This window comes from Pinus tabuliformis, chromosome 2_1 (assembly GCF_031772625.1).
Source record: "Pinus tabuliformis cultivar Carrire ecotype Pingquan chromosome 2_1, CPIR1, whole genome shotgun sequence".
NCBI lineage: Eukaryota > Viridiplantae > Streptophyta > Pinopsida > Pinales > Pinaceae > Pinus > Pinus tabuliformis.
The window spans coordinates 352,105,955-352,125,825 of record NC_142299.1 but is presented as its reverse complement, the minus strand read 5'-3'; the positions used below and the strand labels follow the sequence as shown (position 1 = coordinate 352,125,825).

The 19,871-nt window shown below is 39.4% G+C and overlaps 1 protein-coding gene across 3 annotated transcripts in view; it reads left to right on the top strand.

Moving 5' to 3' along the window:
- LOC149200304 (uncharacterized) overlaps window positions 1-19,871 on the top strand; it is a 195,920-nt gene that overhangs the window by 120,366 nt on the left and 55,683 nt on the right. The gene's annotated exons all lie outside the window — the stretch shown is intronic.

Here is a 19,871-nt window from a genome sequence, read left to right as displayed (position 1 = left end):
TGACCACCCTTGGTAGATTAGTGCCTTAATCTTTGGGAGAATGGAGTCTATGATGAATATGAGTAGGATTTCTTGGTTCCCAGTCAAGGATGCCTCAAGATCACTTCACTAGCCTTCTAAGTCAAGGAGAAGCAACCTTGCAACTTTTATACTTCGATGTGCAAAGGAAATGGCTTATCAAGGTCAAATTCTTTGATAGAATTATCCCTAGGAGATTTTTCTCATATTACATGGCCCATACATTGAGAGATGCTATAATAGAGACAAATTCCACAATTTTAAGCAGTAAATGCATGCAGCAATTAGCCCTAGAACAACGAAAATCCCAATCCAACGTATATGACAAAAGTAAACAAGAATAACATCAAAAAACATGTACTTACATGTAACAGAGTATATCCAACCATTCACAATTGACAAGATAGAAGCTCCAAGAGAAGATAGACCAATATCCACACATCAAAATTCATCCATAAAGCTCCAATTCATCCACTAAGAAAAAGTGCGAAATTCTCAAGAGAGAGAAGAGATCCAATCCAAAGTGATGATGAGCAAATGAGCTCACCTCACTTGTATTTATACACAACTTGGGAGTTCGAATTAACCTCCTTGGACTACATAAGCCCCAAAAATAAAATAATGTTCTAATAATTCAACATTTGATGACAAGCCCACCAAACAAGCTCATAAATGAAAAAGTAGGCCTCTCAAGAGGTCAAATAATAATCTATGCATGTTGTAGCGCCCTCTAAGAGGCATAATGAGTTCCATGGGTGCCACAATGAAGAATAGGATCCTCAAAAGCAGTGGACAAGGGGTTGGCCCCTTGTAATAACTTGTGGTGCTCCAAATGACATGTGTGGGCACACAAGTGTCCTCATGGGTCTCCAAACAAATCGAAGATCCCTGTAGATCGTCTGCAAGAGCTAGGATGATGGTGTAGGTGATGCCACATCATTGTGAAAGTCCTGGATCATCTGCCAAGTGTATGGTGTAGATCTGGGACCAGCTGGGCATGATGGATCAGGTGCATCCTCCTCGCCCAATAAGTGAACCACAAGCAATCTTTCAATGACTGTGGGGTTCCATGGAGAGCAATCTGCTGCTGTGGAGGCCCATGGCTTTCAACGCTCACCCTACATGTGCCAATGTAGCCCTCTGGAGGATTGAGACCCCATATAGGGAGACCAAACCCAAGATGGAAACCATCTGCAATCCTGTAAAATATCCAATGCGTCCCCTAGCCTTTCAGTGCAGCTAGTCATTAGGGAAATCGAATAAATGAGCGTACCTAATCATGGACCATAGGTGGGGACTTCATAATGGCCTGCCCTTCCATAATGTGCTTCGAGATTTGCCAATGTCTCCTAAACTCCAAATGGGGTTAACCAATAATCCTATTAGGTGGTTTCTACTTATAAAGGGGACAATATATTCAAGGTACGTCCTTCAAAAAGTGGTGGCATGTGACAGATAGGTGAATGAAGTATGGAATGACAAGGGGCAACCCCGGGTCACATGTTGGGGTACAAGGGTAGCTAATAAGAGGGAAGCCCACACATGGGTTCATAATGTGTAGGAGGGAGCAATCGTGGTACATGAGGTGCACCGACCTTGATTTTTCCACTCTTCTTTTTATGCCTTTTGCCTTTTTATGATTTTCTTTGATTATCTACTCGGGGTTCAAGGAGTTAGAGCATGATGTATAAGATATAATAGTGAATTCCCCTTTTAAGGTGGGGCGGTTCATCACCCACCAGGGGTTGGGACAATAATGCGTGCCTATATGATGAAGAAGGCTCATAGAACTTGTAGGAACCGGGGTGATGGCCATGATGATGGGGTAGAGCTCATGTATTGGCTTTTGCACACGTGCTAAATGTATTTGTCTTGGCCATCTTTTGCATTGTGTGGTACATTTTCCTGTTGAATGTGGCCATATATGCTTTTATCTTTCTTTTCAGTTGCATCAACCTCCGGGCTTCATTCTAGGCCATGACCCAAGGCGTGGGCAAGGGGAAGGGGCAAGCTAATTTTATGTGGACCTAGTGGAGGAATGTGGACTCAGGTGGGAGAAATCATGAATGGGGTAATAATGAATGGAAAGAGGATGATATAAGCGGACAAGGGAGCGGGACCACACAACCAAAATTAGGGTTTCCCTTGAAATACCATCCCTAGAGTCAAATGGTCAGTGAAAGAGATCCCATGGGACTATAATCCAAGGTTAATACCTAAAGGGGGTCTAGGGGACAAGAGCACAGACCGAGCCCATTCTTTCCGCTGAATCCCCCCATTAATCCCTGCCCAGAAGTGTCCATGATAAGCAAACTACAATACTCAATTTCCAATTGACAAGGCATACCTTTAGATTCTGGAGGCCCACCTTCAAACATACGATCATGGAAGATGGGCGAGGGACCACATGGCTGACTCATGTGGCGGAGAAAATGGCACAATGAGCTAGCTGGTGGTTGTAAGGGGCTGTTGTCTGAGGACCATCCTGGAGAAAGAATTCCTCGTAGAGATATTACGCACAAAATGGTGGGTAACAAGGCTTAAACCTCTTCTTTATGCCAACAGAACCTCCAACAACTTCATCCTTGGCTATGGCTGCCTTAACCAGAACTTGGTTTGTCATTAGACCTTCCTCGAATGCTAAAACAGAGTTGTCCTTTGCTCCTGCAACCAACTCTTTAAGGCCACGGTCTGCTCATTTTGACCTTGCCTTAGAGCTCTGTTACCACTCAAACCAACAGGGGATTTAAAAGGGGTTCCTAAGAGGGCAACTGCTAGGTTAAGGGCAACAGTGGAGGCCTAGGCCACAACCACCACAACTAAGTCTCCCTGCTCTTTACAGACTTTCAACAATGGGAGGAGTCTCGGTAGTGTAGGGATCACTTGTAAAGTATATGTCAGTGGATAGGTGGAAAATGACCATGTAAACCCTTTTCCAGGATGGAGTGAAGAACGAAACTTGCTTGCTCTTTAAGCAATGGACTTGATCCTCCAGGGGCAAGGGGTGAGGATTGGAGGTTGAGGGAGAAGGAATAGGCTTATAGATGAGGTCCTCAATCCCTATAATCCTTGGGAAACTTGGATTCCCTAATGGTCACTTGACAAAGAATCTATATTGAGAAGTGGGATGACACGGGGCCAAGTGGAGCCAGCCCAGGCTTGGGGATGGAATGTAGCAACCAATGATGTTCCTATCTTGGACAAGGTGAAAGGAAAGGACCAAACAAGAATATTTACTTCAGAAGGTTGAATTGATCCTCTTGACGTCTAGCCTTGGGGATGCCTAGGCAAAATTCGATCCTAGGGCTAGGGCTTGGGATTCCAGGAGATTCCACTATTAGAATTGCCTCAAATTTGGAGGAGAGGGAAGGGACCCACCACCGCAGTAGCCTGTAGGAGATCGAAGTTTTTCCTTTGTTCAATCCCCGGGAAAGTGATGCCCTAGGTGACCTTTGAGGGCTAGAGCTCGGAAAAAATGGTAAAAGGTGAAAAAGGTGAAGGAGATGACCACCCATTTTAGGGATCAGTGCCTAATTCACTTGGAGATATGGATTCAAGGATGGTGATGAGTAAGAACTTGGTTTCTTGATCAAGGAGGTTCAGAAAGTCAGCTTCACCCAATGTTGAGAGAAAAGAAAAGTGACCTTCAAGCATTATACATCAATGCAAATGATGCAAGCTTATCAAGACAAATAATCTCTAGGACATTTCATTCATATAACATTGGCCCATACATTAAATTAGCTAAAACATGCTTAATGCCACATTTCAATGATGCAACAACTAGTCCTAATTTTAGCACTATGCAATAAGAAGAATAACAACGTTAAAATTTACTTACAATGTTATAGAATATATCCAACTAGCATTTCATTTGCAAGACAAAGCTCCAAGACAAGAAAAATAACCCAAATCCATACGTCAAAATTCATCCATCTCCAAAAATATCCTCCAAGGAAAAAATGTGAAGTTCTCTATGATTAGAGACATCCTAAATCAAGTGATGATCCAAATGAGTGTATCTAACATCAATATATAGCCTCCTAAGGAGTTCGAATTAGCCTATGGGCATACATTTGCTCCTAATGATAAAATAATGTGCAAATAAAACCCCTATTGGTGACAAACCCACCAAACTAGCTCACAAGTGTAAAAATAAGCCTCACAAGGGGCCAAATAATAATATGTACATGTCGTGGGGCCTTCCAAAGGCCTAATAATGTCCTGAAGTGCCATACTGAGGAATAAATTCCTCAGAATATGATGGACAAGGGGGTGGCCCCTTGTTCTCCAAGTAGTAGATGTGTGGTGCTCCCAGTGGGTTTGAGGGCCCATAAATGACCCCATGGGTCTCCATATGAACCAGAGATGCTTGTAGATCCTCTACAAGGGTCCAAGTGGTGGAATGAATGCTGTCATGACATCGTACAAGTCTCGAGACACTTGCCAAGTGTGTGGGGCTCCTGTGGGGGCTTGCTGGGCATAATATACCAAGCATATCTCCATCATCCCAAAAGTGGATCGCTAGTAGTCTCTGAGCATCGATGAAGATCCGTTGAGTGCTGTCCGTTGCTGTGGAGGCCAATGTCTCTCGATATACACCCTATATGTGCCAATGTAGACCTCTGGGGGTTAGAATCTTGTATAGGGAGACCAAACCCAAATGGAACCACCTGTAATCCTGTATAAGATCCAATGTGTCCCCTAGGCTTCCAGCACAACCAGTGATTAAAATAATTGGGTAAAAGAGTTTACAAATCATGGATAACAAAGTGGGCACTTCATAATGGCATGCCCTTCCGTAGTGGGCCTTGAAATGTGTTAGTGTCTCCAAGCTCCAAAGGCGATTAACCAAGTAACTTATTGGGTGGTTTCAGCCTTTAAAGGGCATAGCATGTCCAAGGTACATCCCTCTAATGGGGGTAGCAAGTGATAAATAAGGGGAATGGAGTAGGGAATGAGAGGGGCAATCCTGGGCCACATATTGAGGCATAGGGTAGCTAGATAAGGGGAAGCCCACACCTGGGTATGTAATGTTTAGGAGGGAGCAATCGTGATACATGAGGTGCCTCGAACCTGATTTTTTCACCCTTCTTTATATGCCTTTTGCCTTTTATGAATTTCCTTTAATTAACTGCTCAGAGCTCAAAGGATAAGAGCATGATGTGTAAGATATAATGGTGATTACCCCTTTTAGGTAGGGCGGTTCATTGCCCTCTAGGGGTTGGGACAATCATGGGTTCCTGAATGATAAATGAGGCTCATCTAGGGCCTATGGAACCAAGGTGATGGCCATGGATTGGGGTAGAGCTCATGCATTGGCTTTTGCCCACGTGCTAATTATTTTGTCTCGACCATCTTTTGCATTTTGTGGTACAATTTCCTGTTAAATGTGGCCAATTATGCTTTTTCTTTTTCTTTTAATTGCTTCAACCTCCGGGGCATCATTCCAGGCCTGACCCAAGGTGGGGGCAAGGGGATAGGGAGGCTAGCCCTATGTGGACCCAAAATGGAAATGTGGACCTAGGTGGGAGAAATGATGAATGGGGTATAGTGAGTGGAAAGGGAGTAATATATGCGGGTAAAGGAGCGGGACCACACACCCAAAGTCGGGGTTTCCCAAGTAGTACCACCCTAGAACCAAATGGTCAATAAAGGAGATCCTGTGGGACTAAGATCCAAGGGTAACAACCAAAAGAGATGAAGGGGACAAGAGCAAAAACTAAGCCCACCCTTTCCGCCAAATCCTCCCATCAATCCAGACCCAGAAGTATCCATGATAAGTAAACCCAATACTCAATTATCAAATGACAAGAAATACCTTTAGATTCGGGAGGCCCACCTTCAAACGTACGATCAATATAGGTGGGTGAGGGACCACATGGTTGGCTCAAGTGGTAGAGAAATGGCACAACGAGCTAGTAGGAGGCTACAAGGGGCTGCTGGCTGCTGGCTGAGGCTCATGATGGAGGAAAATTTCTCTTGGAGATATCACCCACGAAGTGGTGGGTAACATCTGGCTCCAACTAGGACGTGATCTCTCGAAGCTGCTCGAACGGGAGGTCACGAGAACTCCATCAATCTCTTGGTCATTGTAGGCATGTTATTTGCACATGTCAAATATCAAACCCATGGGGCAACATGTTTTTCACAGTGTCTTATGATCGCTCATGCTTAATGTTATCCCATAAACCAACAAGAAATAAAATATGCAATTTTTTGTTTTTTAAATGCAATCTAATCTATCATGAGAAACATCATATGAGGTTAGTTCTAATGCAAAAATCATCATGCAATGCATCCTACCATAGCATGCATACAGTACAAAGTCAAGTGCCTTCAGGAAAGTACTCCTTGAGGAGTTGCCCATTTATGGGAAGGGGAACCGACTCACCTTCTTTAGTTTCCAAGTGATACGAGTTTATCCCTGCGGTGTCGATTATCTTGAAGGGCCCTATCCATAGATTATCCCATTTTTTATGCATACCCGACTTCTCCCTTCTTTTATCCCACAAGAGTACAAGGTCCCCGGGTTTAAATGTTCTAGTTTGCGTGTGTTTGTCAAACGTAGTTTTCATCTTGTCATGGCCACAGGCAATTTGATCAAGGGCTTTCCTCCTGTTTTCATCGCTTTCAATGATTTGTTCAATACGGGACTGTATAGCATCTTGTTGCTCGGGAAAGGCTTTTAAGCACTCAAGGACAGGTAGTTGGAGATGCATAGGTAGCTTGGCCTCAGACCCATACACCAATTGAAAGGGGCTGAAACTGGTGGAAGCCTTTATCATGGTTTTGTCAGCCCACAGGGCATATTTGATCTTGCTATCCCAATCCCTCTTGTGTTTGTCCATAGTTCTCTTGATGATCTAATGAGGTTCTTGTTGCTTGATTCAGCTTGGCCATTACCCTGGGGGTAATAATTAGAGGAGTGAGACAATATTATACCATATTTGTTACAGAGGGATGTGAGAGCCATAGAATCAAAAGCTTTAGCATTGTCAGTCACAATCTTGGCAGGAACCCTGAACTTGGTAATGATTTTGTCCTCAAGGAAATCCATGACTACTTGGTCAGTTGTTGTTTTGGTTTGTATGGCCTCCACCCATTTGGTGAAATAGTTGGTTGCTATGAGGATCCACTTATGGCCATGACTTGAATTTTCCTTGAACTCACCAATGAAGTCCAAGCCCCATTGCCGAAAGGGGGCGTCCACCACCACATTTTCCAAGGGCATGGCGGCCAAATGCTTCTTTCCGACAAAAAATTGGCACGGTTGGCATTTTTTTACGAAGTTCAAGGTATCAACAAAGATGGTGGGCCAATAGTAGCCTGCCCTCAAAATCTTGTGAGTGGTGGTTCGGGCAGCATAATGTCCCCCACAAAACCCAACATGAAACTCTTTTAGTAATTTCTTGGATTCTTCTTTATTGACACACCTAAGGATCACCCCATCGGGGCTCATCCACCCGAGTCCATTTTGGGTTAGGCAGAACTTAGAGGCCTTCAACCTTAAGGATCTTCTTTTGTGGTCTATTAGGTGAGGAGGGGCATATATGTTACGCAGATAGTAGACTATGTCCTTGTACCATTCATCCTCCTCAAGTTCGATAGTAGTAGCACATAGTTGCTCTTTCTCTCCTTCTCTAATGGCCTCGTTATTGCTTTCAGTCATCATTTCGGCCAAGCCTTGGCCCCGAATAATTTTCTTTGGGCAAATGTCAAGATCATATTCCTAGATTTTGGACACCCATTTTCCCCTGGATCCAAGACAATCAAATTGGGACAACACATCTTTGACAGCAGGGTACAGGACATATGCATATATCTTGTTGTACCTGACATAGGCCTGAAATGCTTGACAGACTTGACAAGGGCGTATGCTTGTTTTTCGGTGATGGTGTATCTTGTTTCAGCGTCACGGAGCGGTTTGCTCATAAAAGCTATTGGTCTCTCATCCCCATTATCGTCCTTTTGCATAAGTATCCCAACAATAGTGTCTTTAGAGGCAAAGGAATAGATGATAAAATCCTTAGTGTAGTCAGGGCTAACAAGGATGGGAGTGGAAGCAATCCTTTTCTTTATTTCCTCAAAGGCTTCATTTGTTGTAGGATCCCATGTGTACGGGGTGTTTTTCTTCAAGAGGTTGCTCATTGGTTTGACAATTTCAACAAAGTTTGGTATGAATCTTCTCACAAAATTGATTTTGCCGAAGAATGACCTTAAAGTGTCTTGATTTTTGGGATAAGGAATATTGCTAATAGCTTGGATTCTCTCAGGGTTGATGCTAATCCCATCTTTGGAGACCACATGTCCAAGCAATTTACCTTTGTCCACACCAAAGATTGACTTTTTAGGATTAAGAGATATGCTATATTGCCTGCATTTCTCAAATACCTTCCTCAGATGCTTGCAATGGTCTTTTCTTTCCTTGGAGGCCACGGTCAAATCATCTTGATAGATCTCCATGATCTTCCCGATGAGGTCTCTGAAGGCGAAGTCCATGGCCCTTTGAAAGGTAGACCCAACGTTAAGGAGGCCAAAGGGCATTCTAAGGTACATGTATGTTCCCCATGGTGTAGTAAAAGCAGTTTTCAAGCGATCTTCCTCTTTGACAATGACTTGGTTGTATCCAGAGAAGTCGTCCAAGAACGACATCATTTGAGACCCAGTTATTCTTTGTAGTAGGTTTTCCATGTTGGGCAAAGGGTAATTGTCCTTTAAGCATCCACGGTTAAGGTCCCTAAAGTCAATGCACATCCTGATATTACTAGTCTTTTTGTGAGTGATCATAGGGTTGGAGATCCATGACGAATGTCTAATGGGGGCAATGATCCCTGCGTCAACCATCTTTTGGAGCTCTTCCTTTATGAGAGGGGCGAGTTTTGGATTCATCCGTCTTAGTTTTTGCTTAACAGGTTTCACCCCCTCCTTGAGAGGAATGGTGTGTTGGATAATCTCAGGGCTATATGCCTTTAAGTCATCATATGACTAGGCAAAGACATCCTTAAACTCTCTTAGCAGGTTTTCGAGCTCCTCCCTTTCCCTTCTAGAGAGGTTTTTTCCAATCTTGATGATTTGGGGAGAGGTCACAGATCCCAGGTTTAGATCTAGTGTGTCAGGGTTTTCTTGGTTACTATTAGTAATGCTAGAATCATTCCTGTCAAAGTGTTGCTCATTGATGACATCCTTCTCTCTTGAGTGGGAACTTTCATGGTCTTGCAGGAAGTTATTTATGTCTTGGTCATCTTCAAAAACAAGCCAGTGTTCTTCATAGTCAGGGATGGAAGGTCTATGAATTGTATCAATGATGCATCTGCCTTTTCTTGCAACATCATGAGGGATAATTGTGGAAGTGGAAGCGGCCACAACCAAGGTGTTAGCCATGTCATTCAAAGATCTGTCAAATGCTCAGAAAGATAAATCATCGAACCCTTTAAGCATGTGAGTGATTCTTTCTTTGTAGGGTTTCAATTTCTCATCCTTTGTGTCAAAAGTTCCCCTAATTTGCGAGATAACTAGATCAAAATCCCCTATTATGATTAATTTTTGAATCCCTCTAGATTTGACTGCTTCAAGACCCAACAAAAGGGCCTCATACTTGGCAATGTTATTAGTGCAAGTGAATTGGAGTCTTATTGAAAACAAAAGATATTCTTCGTATGGGGAGATGATCACAATGCCAGCCCCCAACCCAGATTTGGAATGCGCCCCATCAAAGTACATTACCCATAACCCTAGATGGGGAGGGGTAGCAACATGTTCATTTTTGAAAAGCCTCCATTCCCCAATGCTGTCACTCTCTTCTTTTAGGTTACTTTCATCTTCGTGAGACGAGGCAATCATAGGGGCAGAGAATTCATGTCTAGGAATCGACGCATAAGAGTTTTCTTTCCATGGGAGATAGATGACAGAGCCATCTTCATTCATGGATAGATTGAGATCCTCAATCAACTTTTTGGACACAATCATTCCCCATGTTGGGGGGGTTTCTACCACAACTATATTGATGGAGAATCTTTTTTCCGGATATGTATGAAGAAAGGTTTTTACCCCTTCCATGATCCCACATACCTTAAGCTTGTCGAAGTTCAAAATCATCTTAGAGAAACATTTCCTTGAAAGCTTGAGTCCTAGCTTTTTCATAATGCTTGAAGGCATGATGTTGATAGGGCTACCAGAATTTAGGATGCAATTCCTTAAGGTGAATCCATTTAATCCAAAGGTGATGTAGAATGGGTTGCTTATATCCAAGGCTATCCTTAATGGGACCTTTAAGATAGGGTCAGGGGCTTCTCCTTCACTTTAGAGGATGGTTGGGGTAAAGCATCTTCTTCATTAGGGGAAAGATCCTCATCATCAGATGAACTATCTTCCTCGACCCGGAGCATGTTGATAGATGTTTGCCTCATATATTGATCAAGGTCAAATATGATATTTTGGGCTTGGAAGAGGCTATCAGGTTGCTTATTTCGGGTATCAAAAGCTAGCTTTCCTGTGAAGGAATTCAGGTACACCGCCAAGGTTATTTCTTTTGGAGGGGTTAAGTTATATGGGAAGGCATGAATGACAGAATTAAACTTGTGATTGAATTTGGCAACGGATTCATCATTCCTTTTTCGATAGACAAGAACCCCTTGTATAATTGAACCACATCCTTTTCATGGTACCATCTCTTTTCGAATGTTTCAAGCAACTCCTCCCATGAAGATATAGATGATGCGGGAAGGGAAAAATACCATTCACGGGCCTTTCCTATGAAGCTTGTGGCAAAGGCAATTATGCGGTTGAACTCATTATAAGATTCCCTACATGTCAGGCCCTCAACTCTTAGAAGGTGCTCCTGAGGATCCTCCTCCCCACTAAATGTAGGTATGTCATCATCTTCGGGCAGGGGGTGAATAGTGCCCCAATCACTTTTGAAAGGTTGAGAGGCATGAAGATTTTATGCTTATGTTTCAGCCTCTTGAGCTTCCTATCAAGGAAAGAGACACGAGATTCATGTTTTTCTCTACGATGATAGGTTAGTGTCTCAGGGCCTTCCATCTTGAGATGGAGATCGTGGAGTCGCCAGAGGAATATTAAGAAATGTCGTTAATGAATCAATTCCTCGATGATTCACCAGGGAGGCAGACCTACTTCGTCCTTGACAACGATGCCATAAATGTTACCACTCAAACCAACATGGGACCTAAAATGGGTTCTGTTGACCACTACGTGTCAACTTCCCATAGCAATAGACCCCCTTTTCTTCGCAAAAGGGATAGCGCTTGATCAACATGTCCGTGCCATTCGACAGTCATCGTGGACTTGATCATATTTTGTTGTAAACCCAGTCTGTATGTGTGAATTGTAAATAATCTTAGCAGATATGAGTCATGTATGTAAATTGCCTAGGTGGACCTAATTTCCTAGTGATAATCTACGTTCCGGAAGGTTTTTTGTCTCACCGATCTATGATCGGCAGAGTTTTCCTTCAGCCTAACCCCAAAGTCGGAATGGATTTTGTCATTAGAATCTTAGGAGAATCCTAGTGTGTTAATCTGCTAGATTATAGTTGTGTCGCAGAACTGGGTGGTTTATGAGGGTCTATGTCAAATGGGTTCTCTCCCTTGAGATGTAAAGTTGTAAAAGTCATGATGTAAAGTGTCTTGAGGGTTAGAAAATGTTTTAATCCACTCATAAGTCCCAAGTCCTAGGTCCTAGGTGATTTTTCCAAAGGCTAAGTTCGAGGATCCATTTAAAAAAAATAAAAAATAAAAATAAAAATATTTTAAAAAATAAAAAATAATAAAATTTATAAAATAAATTAAAAAAATAAATAAAAATTTAAATAAAAATAAAAAATAATAAAATAAAGTAAAAACCTAAAAATAATAAAATAATAATATTTTTGAGTAAATAAATGCAGAATTTCAATTTTTTAATGCATTAAAAATTCGACGGATGAGATTAAGAGATATCTTGATCCTCATCGACGGTCGAGATCATTTTGACGTGGATCACTTGAACTAGCCGTTGGGAATTTTTCCTTTAAATAGGGTGCTAGGGGTCATTTGAGATCAGATTTGATCTGAGAGTCTGGTGCTAAAGAAAGCTCTCTTGTAGTCATTTTTTTTGTGCAATAAAGAAGACTTTGGGGTTAAAAATTTTGTTGGTGTTACTCTTCTGAAAATGCTGTAAGATTGTTCTATTTTTTTCTGCATAATTTTATTTTCAGCCATTGATGATAGCTTAATGAAGATTGATCTAGGCACAGGTATCTTGTCTGATCTTTGGGGTTTGAATGATAGTTTAGATTCTGAAATATAGTGGCAGGTATCTCCATTTGATCGGGGTTTCACTATTGTTTTCTCCCTCTATGTTAATGGTTGATTTTAAGCTGTGCAGGAAATCCCTTTTTTAAGATTACTGGGCGTTAGAGGAAGTTCTTGGCTGAACCAGCCAACTCCCGGATTGTGTTTTCTGAAAGAGCCTAGCCAGTTCTTGATCCCGGGCTAATCATTCGAAATTTTTTATGAATGCATGCAGGGTTTTCTGAAGCGTCTTACATTAAACTTATACTCTGAAAATACTACTGTGATTATTGACAAATCTGGCTATTTTAGAGCCTTTAAGCTGTAATTATTGTAATTACTTAATTGGTTTTAGGGATTTCTTTTTAGGTTTTGTCTCTGGCATATTTTATTTCTGGGTTTTCTGTTATTGCAGGTTGCTGGTACAGGTTTCGAATTTTTTTTTTGGGGTTTTCATTAAGCAAATCTGAAGTAGGGTGATCTACGATTTACTGGAGAATTTGCAGTTTTAGTTTCTCTGTTATTCAGGGTTTCAACATGAAAAAATTTTCGATTTTTTTTTTTTAAGCAGGCGGGAAAACACTGTTGGCCATACTCCTTTAACGCTGCTAGAAAGCCTTAAATCCGTAGCAGCGTGCTGCCCTCGTTCATCGATCTATGTCCATTTTCTTGTATGTTGCTGCACCTCTTTGACGTCATCCCTTTACCATCACATTCCATACAGCCGTCAGACCCCATCTCTCCACGTTGCATTAAACCTATCGCTGCCTAGCTTAACAAATCTGCTCCTTTCTGCTCCCTTACCTGCAAAAAATCCACAATCCATATCCCTGCGTCCCATTTCTGCCTTGCTCCAGCGTTCTGCCCTCCTTTGTCGGCTATACCGCTGCACTCTCCACAGCCGCTCTGCCTGCGTTCTCGAGCTCCAAACCTGCATTTCAAGCCAAAAAAAAAAAATGGGGAACACTACCATAGTTTCCCTGCACCTTCATCCCTCTTTCCCACACTCTTACCTCTTGTTGAACGCTGCCCACGCATCCATAAATCAGCTCATCACTGCACCTTCTAAATTTGCAGCGGTTTAGCTATTCGCAATCGTTCAACTTTCCTCAAACCCGCAGATCAGTGGACTGCTAGCTTCCAAGCTTCTGCAACATTCTTTGCGTGGCTGCTCTTTTCGAATCCTGCCGTCACCAATCTCTCTTCAAATCTGCGCAGCAAGAGACAAAAAAAAGAAGGAAAAGTCGAAATTTGTTTTGCTTGGTTGGTATGATTGGTTTTTGATCTTAGCGTATCATATTTTTTTTAAAATCGATTTTTCAGGGTTGGTGTAGGTCTTTTGTGTCAATGCGTTAGGCTAAGGTTTTATTTCAGAGATCTGAAATTTCGTTTCATTTCTTTTTTTTAGGTTTTGACTTTAGATTTTAGTTTTAACTTTAAACATTGGATATAAATGATGTTAGTTTAGTTTTAAATTTAGATTTAATTCCGTTTAAAGTTAGACTTTAATAGTTAAAAATAAAAAGTAAAAATCTAGAAAAAGTTTAAAAAATAAAAAGAAATTAAATTCGTTTTTCATTTCTATTTAGGTTTTTAATCTTCATGCATTAGATTATTTTAGAGTTACATTATTTCTAGATCTATATTCATAAAAAAATCATAAATTTTTTTTTGATAGGTGTTAGTTCTTTTATTCTAATTTTAGTCTGGCTTTTAGTTTCATTTAGTTTAATCTTTATTTTTAATTTAGTTAGTTTTGTTTAAAAATTTTAAAATCATAAAAATATATATATGTAAATAAAAAAAAAAATTATAAAAGGTTAAAATTTTTTCTTTTTAAGCTTTAATTTAGATTTGATTTTTTTTTTTTAGATTAGATTTAAATTAGATTTTATTTTTCATTTTTTAGGCTTTGTTTCAAGTTTAAAAATTAAAAGTTAAAAAAATTAAAAATAAAAAAAAATAAAAATAATAAAAATAAAAATAAAATAAAATAAAATACAAAAAGACATAAAAGGTTCCTGTTTATTAGACTTTAGTTTCAAGTTTTGTTTTAGTTTTAGTTTAGATTTTATTTTTAAGTTTTGTTTTAAAAAATATAACAATAAAAAATTCATAAAAATTATAAAACTTTAAAAAAGCATAAAGAAATTGTTTTCTTATAGTTTAGATCTTGATTTAATTTAGTTTAGATTTAATATCATTTAGATTTTTTTTATTTAAAAGTTTCATTTAGTTTTATCTGAAAAATAAAAAAATAATTTTTTTGAGAAAGTTTTTGCCAGTTTGAGTCTTGGCTCAGGAATTTCTTAGGTTTCATCTTTTCTGCTGAGGCTAAAATTTTGATGTGGGAATCAATGTTTAACATGCTTTAATGATGAACTACATGAATGTGATCTCTAGTTAATATTTTACGTGATTGTTTAAAGCACTTTATCTTTCGAAGTTTTAAATTGCTGGAGTATCATTAAACCATTAAGCATTTATTGATTATCTCATGTTTGGTAAAAAGTTAAGCATTGCTGGTAAATGGTTGTTAACGAGCTCATATCTCTGCAGCATTTGATAAATAATCGTTTCATCATTCACTTCATAAGGCATTGGTCTATTTACTTAACAAAATCAATTTAGTGCTTGTTTCTTCGTGTCTCCCAACCCAACTGGTCCACAGTTGGTCTTCATCATCTCATAGGGTCTACCCGCCTTAGCCGCGGGAGACAGGCTTAAACGGAGAGATCGGGGATCAGGGTGACAACCCCCGGTCTGAGCGTTGTCGTGACAATCTGTGCGACAACATTTTTTGGCGCAGTTGCCGGGGACCATTTTATTCTCGGCGTTTCAACGACATTCATCTTCTCATTTCTCATCATTCTTTCATCCTTCTCATCTCTCATTTGAGCTTACAGATTCAACATTTTTTGGCATCATTTGGATCTTATCTTTCGTCATATCAGCAACTACTCTTTAATTCATTTCTTGTTTGGGTGGCGACTCCATTCCATTTCTTTTATTTTTTCCCAGACAAGAAGCCTTCCTCATATCTGCTTGTTGGTTGATTTTTGGATCCTAAAATTAGATTCATTGTTCAAGTGGCGACTCCACTTCTTTCATTTATTAATTTTCTTGGGCAGAGATCTCTTTCTATCATCCATTTGATCCCTTATTATTCATCATGCATTATTCGTTTAAACCATGTCATTTTACTGGTGTTTTCCATGATATTCCGAAGGTGGCCATTTCTAAATTACCTGTGTTCTCAGGTGGTGATTCAGTCACTGTTAAAAAGCATCTAGGCTGGTTTACTCGTATAATGATCATGTATTGTAGATCTCCTCAGTATAATCATGAAGATGTCAAAATGCGTCTATTTGTCCTTTCTTTAGAAGATGATGCTTTGAATTGGTTTAATAGTTGTCCTGAAGATTCCTTCACTTCTTTGCAAGACATTGTCGATGCTTTTAAAGATAGATATGGTGATCCAGATAGCTCGCCTTGTGCCCCTAAAATTGTGCAACAGAATGAAAGTAATCTTATAAAAGGTCCAGCTGTCGGTGAAAGATTTCAAGACAATGCTTCATATCAGAATTTTCCATCCACTTGTACCATTGCAGATCATAGTGGAAAAATAGGGACAAATTGTAAAAATAGTGTTGATAATGAAAAGGAAGATCATAAGCAAATTATACAAGATCTAATGCTGCTGGTAAAAACTATGGAGATAAATCAAACTAATTATGCCAATGATGTGAGAACTTTATGCACCCACCTGGAAAAGTGTAATAGGGAGATGGAGATCATGCAAAATCAACATAGTAAGGAAATTGAAGCCATGAAGATTAATCATGACATAGAAATTAGTTTTATGCAAAGCAAGTTATCAGGCTTAGAGGAAAATATGATGACCATGCAAGCAAATCATAAGGAAGAGATAAACTCTATTCAACATTGCTTAATGACCATAAAGGAAAAAGACGATAAAGTAATAAAAGATATGGAAGATAATCAGATATGTCTTCCGAAAAAGTTATTGACCATGGAAGAAGATCATGCCAGGGAAATCAATGCTATGAAAGTTGAACATTCTATCCAGATAAATGCCATTACAATACAGGTGCATAAATTTCAACAACGGATTAAGGATGAGAGAAACCAAGAAACATCAATAGATCAGGAGCTTTCTCATTTGCTGCAACAAGCTCCATCTTATTATGAGGAGGTCATTGGTTCGATTGAAAGGTGGTTAATTGAAGGTGATCCAGATAAACTTAAAAACGATAAAGATCAGACGCAAGATGAAGAAAGACATGTCACACATATCTTACATACTTCATCTAAGAGCTCCACATCATCGATAATACAACGTACCAGGAAGAAAAAGTGCAAGAGGAAGAAAATGAGAAGAAGATTTGATGCATCAGACGGCCGCAAGCAACTTGATTTTCGGATAGGAGAAAGTCCCACCATATGTAGAATTGGACATGGCACATCCGACAAGCAGCCGACAGATTTGCCTGAAAGCAGGAAAATACTCAGTATACACTTTATTGAACACATCTGATGCATCCCCTGTATTTCTAACCTTACTCCTTGTTTTTTCAGCATTTTCATTTCTGTTTTAGGATTAGATTTACTTTTCATGTTACTAGATAGTTAATAAATGAAGAGCTTATATCTTTCCTGTGCTTAACGTTATATGATGATTTTTGGATGGACGCTACTTATGTTTTGTTGTGTGTTGCGTGGATGCAGATTCTGGATTCTCACATTTCTACAGTGCGGCAACGTGTCCCCAAGTGGAGCCAGATGTTGACCACTACGTGTCAACTTCCCATAGCAGTACACCCCCTTTTCTTCGCAAAAGGGATAGCGCTTGATTGACATGTCCGTGCCATTCGACAGTCATCGTTGACTTGATCATATTTTGTTGTAAACCCAGTCTGCATGTGTGAATTGTAAATAATCTTAGCAGATATGAGTCATGTATGCAAATTGCCTAGGTGGACCTAATTTCCTAGTGATAATCTAAGTTCCGAAAGGTTTTTTGTCTCACCGATCTATGATCGGCAGAGTTTTCCTTCAGCCTAACCCCAAAGCCAGAATGGATTTTGTCATTAGAATTTTAGGAGAATCCTAGTGTGTTAATCTGCTAGATTATAGTTGTGTCGCAGAATTGGGTGGTTTATGAGGGTCTATGTCAAATGGGTTCTCTCCCTTGAGATGTAAAGTTGTAAAAGTCATGATGTAAAGTGTCTTGAGGGTTAGAAAATGTTTTAAGTCCCAAGTCCTAGGTCCTAGGTGATTTTTCCAAAGGCTAAGTTCGAGGATCCATTTAAAAAAAAATAAAAAATAAAAAATTTTAAAAAATAAAAGATAATAAAATTTATAAAATAAATAAAAATTTAAATAAAAATAAAAAATAAAAAAATAAAGTAAAAACCTAAAAATAATAAAATAATAATATTTTTGAGTAAATAAATAAAAAATTTCAATTTTTTAATGCATTAAAAATTCGACGGATGAGATTAAGAGATATTTTGATCCTCATCGACGGTCGAGATCATTTTGATGTGGATCACTCGAACTAGCCATTGGGAATTTTTCCTTTAAATAGGGTGCTAGGGGTCATTTGAGATCAGATTTGATCTGAGAGTCTCGTGCTAAAAAAGCTCTCTTGTAGTCATTTTTTTTGTGCAATAAAGAAGACTTTGGGGTTAAAAATCTTGCTGGTGTTACTCTTCTGAAAATGCTGTAAGATTGTTCTATTTTTTTCTGCATAATTTTATTTTCAGCCATTGATGATAGCTTAATGAAGATTGATCTAGGCACAGATATCTTGTCTGATCTTTGGGGTTTGAATGATAGTTTAGATTCTGAAATATAGTGGCAGGTATCTCCATTTGATCGGGGTTTCACTATTGTTTTCTCCCTCTATGTTAATGGTTGATTTTAAGCTGTGCAGGAAATCCCTTTTTTAAGATTACCGAGCGTTAGGGGAAGTTCTCGGCTGAACCAGCCAACTCCCGGATTGTGTTTTCTGAAAGAGCCTAGCCAGTTCTTGATCCCGGGCTAATCATTCGAAATTTTTTATGAATGCATGCAGGGTTTTCTGAAGAGTCTTACATTAAACTTATACTCTAAAAATACTACTGTGATTATTGACAAATCTGGCTATTTTAGAGCCTTTAAGCTGTAATTATTGTAATTACTTAATTGGTTTTAGGGTTTTTTTTTTTAGGTTTTGTCTCTGGCATATTTTATTTCTGGGTTTTCTGTTATTGCAGGTTGCTGGTACAGGTTTCGAATTTTTTTTTGGGGTTTTCATTAAGCAAATCTGAAGCAGGGTGATTTACGATTTACTGGAGAATTTGCAGTTTCAGTTTCTCTGTTACTCAGGGTTTCAGCAGGAAAAAATTTTCGATTTTTTTTAAGCAGGCTGGAAAACACTGTTGGCCATACTCCTTTAACGCTGCCAGAAAGCCTTAAATCCGTAGCAGCGTGCTGCCCTCGTTCATCGATCTACGTCCATTTTCTTGTATGTTGCTACACCTCTTTGCCGTCATCCCTTTACCATCACATTCCATACAGCCATCAGACCCCATCTCTCCACGTTGCATTAAACCTATCACTGCCCAGCTTAACAAATCTGCTCCTTTCTGCTCCCTTACCTGCAAAAAATCCACAATCCATATCCCTGCGTCCCATTTCTGCCTTGCTCCAGCGTTCTGCCCTCCTTTGTCGGCTATATCGTTGCACTCTCCACAGCCGCTCTGCCTGCGTTCTCGAGCTCCAAACCTGCATTTCAAGCAAAAAAAAAAAAGGGGGGGAATGCTACCATAGTTTCCCTGCGTCTTCATCCCTCTTTCCCATGCTCTTACCTCTTGCTGAACGCTGCCCACGCATCCATAAATCAGCTCATCACTGCACCTTCTAGTTCCGCAGCGGTTTAGCTCTTCGCAATCGTTCAGCTTTCCTCAAACCCGTAGATCAGTGGATTGCTAGCTTCCAAGCTTCTGCAACATTCTTTGCGTGGCTGCTCTTTTCGAATCCCGCCGTCACCAATCTTTCTTCAAATCTGCGCAGCAAGAGACAAAAAAAAAAGGAAAAGTCGAAATTTGTTTTGCTTGGTTGGTATGATCGGTTTCTGATCTTACCGTATCATATTTTTTTTAAAATCGATTTTTCAGGCTTAGTGTAGGTCTTTTGTGTCAATGCGTTAGGTTAAGGTTTTATTTCAGAGATCTGAAATTTCGTTTCATTTTTTTTTCTAGGTTTTGACTTTAGATTTTAGTTTTGACTTTAAACATTGGATATAAATGATGTTAGTTTAGTTTTAAATTTAGATTTAATTCCGTTTAAAGTTAGACTTTAATAGTTAAAAATAAAAAGTAAAAATCTAGAAAAAGTTTAAAAAATTAAAAGAAATTAAATTCGATTTTCATTTCTATTTAGGTTTTTAATCTTCATGCATTAGATTATTTTAGAGTTACATTATTTCTAGATCTATATTCATAAAAAAATCATAAAAAAAAATTCGATAGGTGTTAGTTCTTTTATTCTAAT